The sequence below is a fragment of the Euphorbia lathyris genome, chromosome 1 (genome assembly GCF_963576675.1).
Source record: "Euphorbia lathyris chromosome 1, ddEupLath1.1, whole genome shotgun sequence".
Taxonomy (NCBI): Eukaryota; Viridiplantae; Streptophyta; class Magnoliopsida; order Malpighiales; family Euphorbiaceae; genus Euphorbia; species Euphorbia lathyris.
In genome coordinates, this window is record NC_088910.1 from 112,700,414 (window position 1) to 112,708,025 (window position 7,612).

General features: G+C 33.3%; 1 long non-coding RNA gene across 7 annotated transcripts; it reads left to right on the top strand.

Annotated features, from left to right (window-relative positions):
- The first annotated feature begins 800 nt into the window (after nucleotides 1-800).
- Nucleotides 801-5,713, top strand: LOC136210663 (uncharacterized). 7 transcript variants are annotated; one of them, XR_010678145.1, is made up of 8 exons: nucleotides 1,599-1,956; nucleotides 2,044-2,149; nucleotides 2,567-2,700; nucleotides 2,791-3,513; nucleotides 3,897-4,378; nucleotides 4,802-4,835; nucleotides 4,921-4,990; nucleotides 5,536-5,713. It is a non-coding gene; the product is annotated as an uncharacterized lncRNA (long non-coding RNA). The 7 variants fall into 7 exon arrangements; XR_010678143.1 differs by having other exon boundaries at nucleotides 3,897-3,967; nucleotides 4,104-4,378; nucleotides 4,802-4,990; XR_010678144.1 differs by having other exon boundaries at nucleotides 2,791-3,020; nucleotides 3,150-3,513; nucleotides 4,802-4,990.
- Nucleotides 5,714-7,612: the final 1,899 nt, after the last annotated feature.

The window sequence follows — 7,612 nt, forward strand, 5'->3', positions numbered from 1 at the left end:
ATATAAATAGAAGTCAAAGAATATGCCTTTTCACGAACGAGCACGACTGTATACGGATAGACACGACTGTTCACGTACGAACACAACTGTTCATGACGGACACGACTGTTCATGAAAGGAAGTGTTTATTAGTATTTAAATTAATATATAATTTTATGCAAAATTTTCCAACCAACACTTTTTATTGACAATTTATTCACTCTACCATTACCATCATTTAAAGCTCCCAATAACTATATTACTGCTTATATTACTGGCAAAGGGTTGTAAAACTACTTCACCTGATTAAAGTCATTATAACTATATCACCCAAACATTCCAACTGTACACCTAATACACGAAAACAAGTAAAAAACAAAAATTGCCTAAAGGGAAATATTAATCTACAGAATTTCTACACTACAAGAAATTGGTTATATAACGACCAAATTTAACGAAGGTACATGTGATACCCTCGTTAAAAATGCTTGGGTAAAAAATCACTCTCGTTAAAAACTACATTATTAACGACTGTAAATTAAAGTCGTAGTTATTAACATATATTACTCCTGTTATTGATATATCATTTATTAATCACAAAAAATTACAGTCGTTATTATTAGAAATTTTCAAAAACTAGACCCTGAAAACTTAAAAAAAAAATTCTAAATATTTTTCTCCCGCTTGCGTCAAAATAATTTCGTTTTGTTGAAATTATAATAGGTTTGGCGCTTTTTTTTTTTTTGAAACAAAGGTTTGGCGCTTGTTACCAAAACAAAAACAAGTTTGGCAATTTTGGCGCTGAAGATAATTAAGGGAAAAAACCCAAAACTCTTCCGTAAAAACATTTGCCCTTTGATATTTTCCACAAAAAAAATTGCGATTCCAAAACCTAAAGTTATTACCATCTCCATCGCCGCCCAGCCTCTCACCATCTCAACCACCTCTAATAGCGCCGCACCTCCTCTAGTTCCGTCTCGAGAAGAACTTTCGGAAAACCTTCACGAGCACAACTTTGGGATTCATTAGCTCACACAAGATCTACCTCCTACACGTAGAACGTCAGGTACGCCATCTCATTGTACGTGCATATGGATTCTAACGTCAATACCTACCATTTAGGGCTTGATTGGAAGAAGGGTAAAGAAATGTTAATAAAGGAAGGGTAAGGAAAGGTAGGGAAAGGGAAGGAAGGGTAATTTCAAACCCTTCAAAACCCACCAAATTGGAGGGTTCAAAATTGGATGCAATTTGTTAAAAAGAAACCCTTCAAAACCCTTACCCTCCTAAATTTTTTTTGTTCCAAACATGGGTTTGTAGAAACCCTTACTAACCATTTCTATCAACCCTTACTAACCCTTCCTTTACTAACCCCTATAAACCCTCCATCCAATCAAGCCCTTAGAGAAAATGAAAATTCTCGGATGGGGAAAATGGGTATCCACAAATGTTATCAGACTAATGACCCTGTTAATGCTTTTTATTCTGATTCAATTGCAGAATCCCTCTTTCTCTGGGTCTGCTTGGATGAAAGTTTCGTAAGGTTAAGGGAGGGGAAGGGAAGGGAGGGGAGATTAATTAAAGGGAGGGGAAGGGAAGGGAGGGTAGATTAGAGAACCTCCAGATCCCACCAATTTGGTGGGACTGAAATCGGAGGTTTTTGAACCTCCATTTAACCCTCATTTAAATTTAAACTCCTTCCCAAGCAAGGTTAAACAAGGTTAGAAAAATAACCTCCATTTAAACTCCTTCCCAAGCAAAGTTACATAAATAATCTCCCTTTAATTAACCTCCACTAACCTCAATCCAAGCAAACCCTTAATGTCAAATCAGGAAGAGGATCATTCTTTCCCCAAGAAAGAATATCAAATCACAGGTGACCTTGAAATCATTAATAGGAAGAATTTTATTTCTAAGTTGAAATACTCTACTTCGATTCAATCTTTCATCAATCAAAGAGGCACTTGACAAAGAAAGGTAGTCCAATTATAGTGAAATTAAAGATCAAAGCTTTATCATCTATTCTTAATTCGTTGGAGTTGATAGTACACCTTTTTTTTGTAGATTAATGCCTTCTTTTTAGCTATGCCTACAAAAAGAGTTCAATTAGAACCATGAAGATCCAACTCTTCAGCTCTCTCATTCTTTTCCTTGTTGTTTCTCTCCACAGGTTCCTCTCTAGCTTTTTCTGTATTTGGGCGTGTTTTGTATTTCTTGTTAATCTCATTATATTACTTTTATGCTTTTTTTTTTGTTAACTGTCTTTATCATATTTTTAGTTTATCTCTGTTATTTTGTTAATTTTTATTGATACTTGAAATTCATTGGAAAACCCAATTCAAGTTTACCTTTTTTTTTTCTTCTTGGTTGGACTGGTGTTTGGGGAAGTATGTTTTTGTTGTAACATTTGTTGGGTAACTGACCTTTTGGGTGAATTGTATCTATGACCTCTCAACTTTACTCTTATTTTCATTAAGCCCCTTAATTTCAAATCCCCATATCATGAATCTTGAATATTCTTCTTGCTATCTCAAATAGTTAATTGTTTAAGTAAATCACTAAGGTTATAAAATGAGATTCATTTCAGGGTTTTATCTAAGAGAGACCATGCCAGCTTCCCACCTAGAGGTTGGAATTCATGTATTCTTTCTGTTGGACCATTTCTGAAGAAGAGTTCTTGCAAAGTGCTGAAATAGTTTCTCAGAGTTGAAAAGCTCATGGGTATGTGGTACAAACATGGTGGCTGTTGCCTAACTATGTAAGTTATGGATTGATGTGAATAAAGATGTAATCTTTTTCTATTCTCTGCAGTATGTTGTACTAGACTATCTTCGGTATAGGAGAAAAGTTCCAGGTGCTTATGTTGATTCTCTTGGATTCGATGTGATCGATGAATGGGGAAGGATGATCCCTTACCCGGATGGATGGCCTTCTTCCAAAGGCAGAAAAGGGTTCACTGAAGTAGCCAAGAAAATTCACAGCTTGGGTTTGAAAATTGGGATTCATGTGATGAGAGAGGAATAAGCACATAAGCATACAATGTCAATACCCGTATCTTAGATACGAAAACTTTATTTATATCCTTTTGATTGACCATTTGAATTTTTTCGAATGAATGTAGCTGAACAATCGAATTCTAATGCTTGATCCTTGTTTTTCCTGTTAACTAGGGAGGTGCTTATGTGGAGTCTGGTCGAAAATGGACAGCAAAGTACATAAGGATCAAGGAGAGGACTTATGCATGGATGCAACATGGTTTATGAGCGTAAATGCTAAGTTAGGAGCAGGAAGAGCCTTCTTTGGATCACTTTATTCTCGTTTCATCATCTCGCTTTAACAGTATCTGATATTGGTGATGTTTCCTCCATTTTCTTCGTTTGAATACGCTCATAAAGATTCAAAAATCATCTAGAGCAGTACCATTTGGAACGATGTTTGCTCTGTTTATGGTTTGGAATTTCACTCTTGTATTTGTGGGAAGCTATATCGGTATCAAGAAGTCAGCAATGAAGAGATTAGAAACTCCTATATTGAGTAATGATTGCTTATCTTTAGTTATCTCCCTACCAAATTCCATTATTATTTTCTTCAATTCCTTTGATTTCTGACTATAATTTTCTATTAACTCTGAGCTATTTCTCTGCTGTTTTCTTTTCTTGCTGATTCCTCATCATTTGGAGTTGGAGTTGGAGTTTGTAGATCCCACGTTAATTCTTTTCTTTTCTTACTACTATTGTCCTCTTCTTCCTCATCTAATTGTTTCTTCTTTTTCTCTCTATTAAATAGTGGAATGCATGAGTATGTTGTGAACATGTATGAAGCACATTTTTCTATCAGATCCATAAAGATTATGCTAATGAATGTGGGACACTTCACAAGTTCCATATTCTTATAACCTTTTGTCTTGTTTGTTACAGGCTCCTTGATAATCTTCCTCTTGTGGTTCCAAGGTAGAGGATGGATCAGGAATCTCTATTTAAGTAACAAGGTATGTAAACTAACGTATTTCAAACTCCATGTCTTGTTGGTAGGTATGTTTCTTCAACTTACTGTCTTATAAGTATATGCAGAGTAAGAAGGAGAAATATTTTATCTCACAACCATTTTGGCTTTCACTGTTATAGATATTTGCAAACTGACTCTGCAAGAATTGTTGGTTCTGAAGTTAAGCCATTAAGGTCTATCGTTCTCTGTTGTGCTTTCTAAAAGGTTGCTCCAAAATTCTCTTCATGTTATTTAGTTTTTGCACTGCTCAGTCCATTCTTTGGATAATACAATGTAAAGCACCGATATCAAGGGAAATGGAATGGTGTCAAGAATCGCTTAACCACCTGTCACCCAATGCAAAACACACAATTGAAGATAAAAAAGGAAATTATCATCACATGTTGACTTCTAGGTGAGTTATTTTGCATAAATATCGCTTGTGTGAAACTTTTTCTTGGTTTTCATTTTAGTATCTCATACATCATTCTTATGGATAGTTGAGTACAATAGAAGGTTTGCGTAGTTCAATTTCAATGGACACTGAGTAGAAAGTTAGGACTCTATTTGTTGCAAACTTGTTTTTGTTTTTAAATGAGCTTGGGTGCATTGTGTGCCATTTTTCGTTATTGTATTTTTCATTATTCTATTACCAGTAATACTTGCTAGTATGGCAACTAAGCTTTGGAAAGGATTATTTTATCCGTGGTTTAGTTTTCTTTTTAAAGTAACTCAATTCACTCTATTACACATGCATTTTTGTAGAGGTGGCAATTTTTGATACGTTTTTACAACTCTCTGTTCAATCAGTTAAGGGAAATCTCATCTTTATTTGCAGAGAGATCCTCAAACGACAGACAAGGAGCGCCTAGGTGTGGTTATATTTTAAATATTATCATTTATGGTTATATATATATATATATTTCTGTTCTTTTAGTGTGCCTTGTGTCTCTCAAGGATCATCACACCATAATTTGGGGACATAACGGGATGAGCAAGCTGTTCACAAGTTTTCCCAGATTTTGAGGTTAGCAAATAATTACATTCAACTTATTCGAATTTCAGAACCCTCATAAAACATAATGATTTATCTAGAGCATGGAGCTGGTGTTTAAGGGTGTGCCTAATCGATGTACTATAAGCCATGAGGTGTTATGTAGTGTAGCTGCGAAAACTGAAAACCATAACACTGAATTTAGTTGGATGATTGTAGTGAGACATGGTAGCATATCCTTCATAAAAAAAGTTCCCTGGAAATGGCTACATTTATAATAACAAGTTGTAGTTACAAAATCATGCTTGGTGGCAACTATACTTTGAATTAAAAGATTAGGATTAGTTATGGTGTTCTGGATTTATGTGTTGTCGTAGTTGTGAAGTGAAGTTGTTGAATTTGGAACAATTTAAAGTAAACATATTAGTTGGGGTGTCTTGCATTGCTGTAGTTGGAAAAATTGGATATGAAGTCCATTTTGAATGCTTGGCACTGATGAATAATTAATTTGTACATATAGTATTTTTTTGTTTCTCTTATATTCATTCGCTGATTTTATTTTTTTCCATTTGTAACAGTGATAGGTAACTATTTTTTGGATTGTTCTTCTAAGATGGAATTGGGAGCAATTTTGTTGAAGTAATTTTACAGACATTATGAAGATTCACTATCCATTGATTTTATATCATGTTATGTACAAACAAGTTAGATTTGTTTTTCTATCTTAGAAAGAACAAGAACCAACATTTTGATTCATAGTTATGCACTTTTATTCTTAATTTTGTTAAAAAGACAAATTGATATATATTTTATTGAATTGATTGAATTTGTGTTTAATTTAGTGCATTTATATTTTAGTGTAATAAATATTTAGTTAAAATTTTCATTTTTATCCACTCACCGAAATATTACAAGAACGACGGTAGAATATATAAATAACGATTGTCTATTTACTCATTAAAATGTTTTAATAGCGACGGTAGAACATACAAATAACGACTGTATATTTACTTGTAAAAATATCACAATAATGCCAGTAGAATGTGCTAATAACAACCGTATATTCACTCATTAAAATTTCATAATAACGACGGTAGAATTAGTTAATAACAACAATAATTACTGTCCTAATTATTTAGTATTAACGATGGTTCATTTGCGGTCGTTGTTTGTTTTCAACGACGGGACCGCGTATACCGTTGTTAATACTTTTAACCTCAAAGGTTTGAACGAGGGGTCACGACGGTATATACTCTCGTTGTAAGTTAATAATGACGGTATTTACATCTTTAACAACAGGATTTACTCTCGTTATAGAAGAAATTTCTTGTAGTGGCAACCCACTATCTCAAAATGTTGAATTAAGAAATCCCAAGAAAGTGTCAATCAATAACCTCACTATCCAAGAGACTAATTGCATCGGATTCCCTTTCTACCGAACAACATTCGCAATGCATCCGCACAAAACACAGATACGGGCACAACAATGTGGAGACAAAGAGTGAGTGAGAGAGATGAGAAGATGGTGTAATTGATTTTTATTTTTTATTTTGGGGTTAAAATTAACTTTTTTCCTTTTGACTTTTAACACCGTTAGTCAATCTGGTCTGTGTTTGCTAACTAAATGAACATCAAGATATCAGTTTGTAAAATTTTAAAGCACAAAAGTGCCAATAAAAAGCAAGTGTAACCACAAGGTTTATTTTTATAATTTTCTCTAAATATTTTGTATAGTTATATTTTGAATATCTAATTAAGTTTATATTTGATATATTTTAATTAGAAGAAAATATAAAGGATACAAAATTAATTAAAAGGTTTAAATCGATATTAAATTCATTAAACGATTAATTTGGATTAACTAATCTTATATAAAATTGTTTTATGTAATTAACCAATTAAATTTATTTAATTGAGTCTTGGCATGGTTGGGGTTGTGGATATTATTAGACCCTTCTATAATTGTTATTTTGTCTTTTAATATTTTAAAAAAATATATCCTACCTTATCTATATTCTATTATATTTCTCTGCTTATATTGTTGTAAATTTAAGGTGCCAAGAAAAAGATGGAGGTCCTAGAGGGTGAAAATATGTAATAGTTATTATATAGTTTCCATAGGGTTTGCTTTCATTCCGTTTCTAGCTTAACAGAATGAATTTAGATAACATGTTCGTAACCGCTAATTATGGGCACTTCGTTTACAACGGTCGCTAGATCATCAGAAAAATGTACAATTGTTTAATTTCTCTTTATATGAAATAACAATTAACGGATCTTGGAAAAAGAGAAATAGATAAAATAAATAAAATTTTATATTTCCGCTGTGTTTAGACTTGTCTATTTTCCTTAAAAAAGGAGGTCGTAAATGTTGGTCCCATGTGATTAGTTCCAAGGGGGGGGGGGGGGTTAGGAACTAATGTAACTTTTTCGCTAAATAATGCTAACTCGATTAATTCTTTAAGTTACTAAACTTAGTTTAGGTCAGCACGGCCGAGAAATGTAACACAACTTTAGTTAGATGCTGACTAGAACTGTTTTACTTGTGAGTTGGGAATTAACACTTGAGGTCAGCTTCCAACTCAGCACCAAGATTACTCAGTGTTAGCTTTTACAATTTATATCCTGAGCAATTTGATCAGACAACACATACAT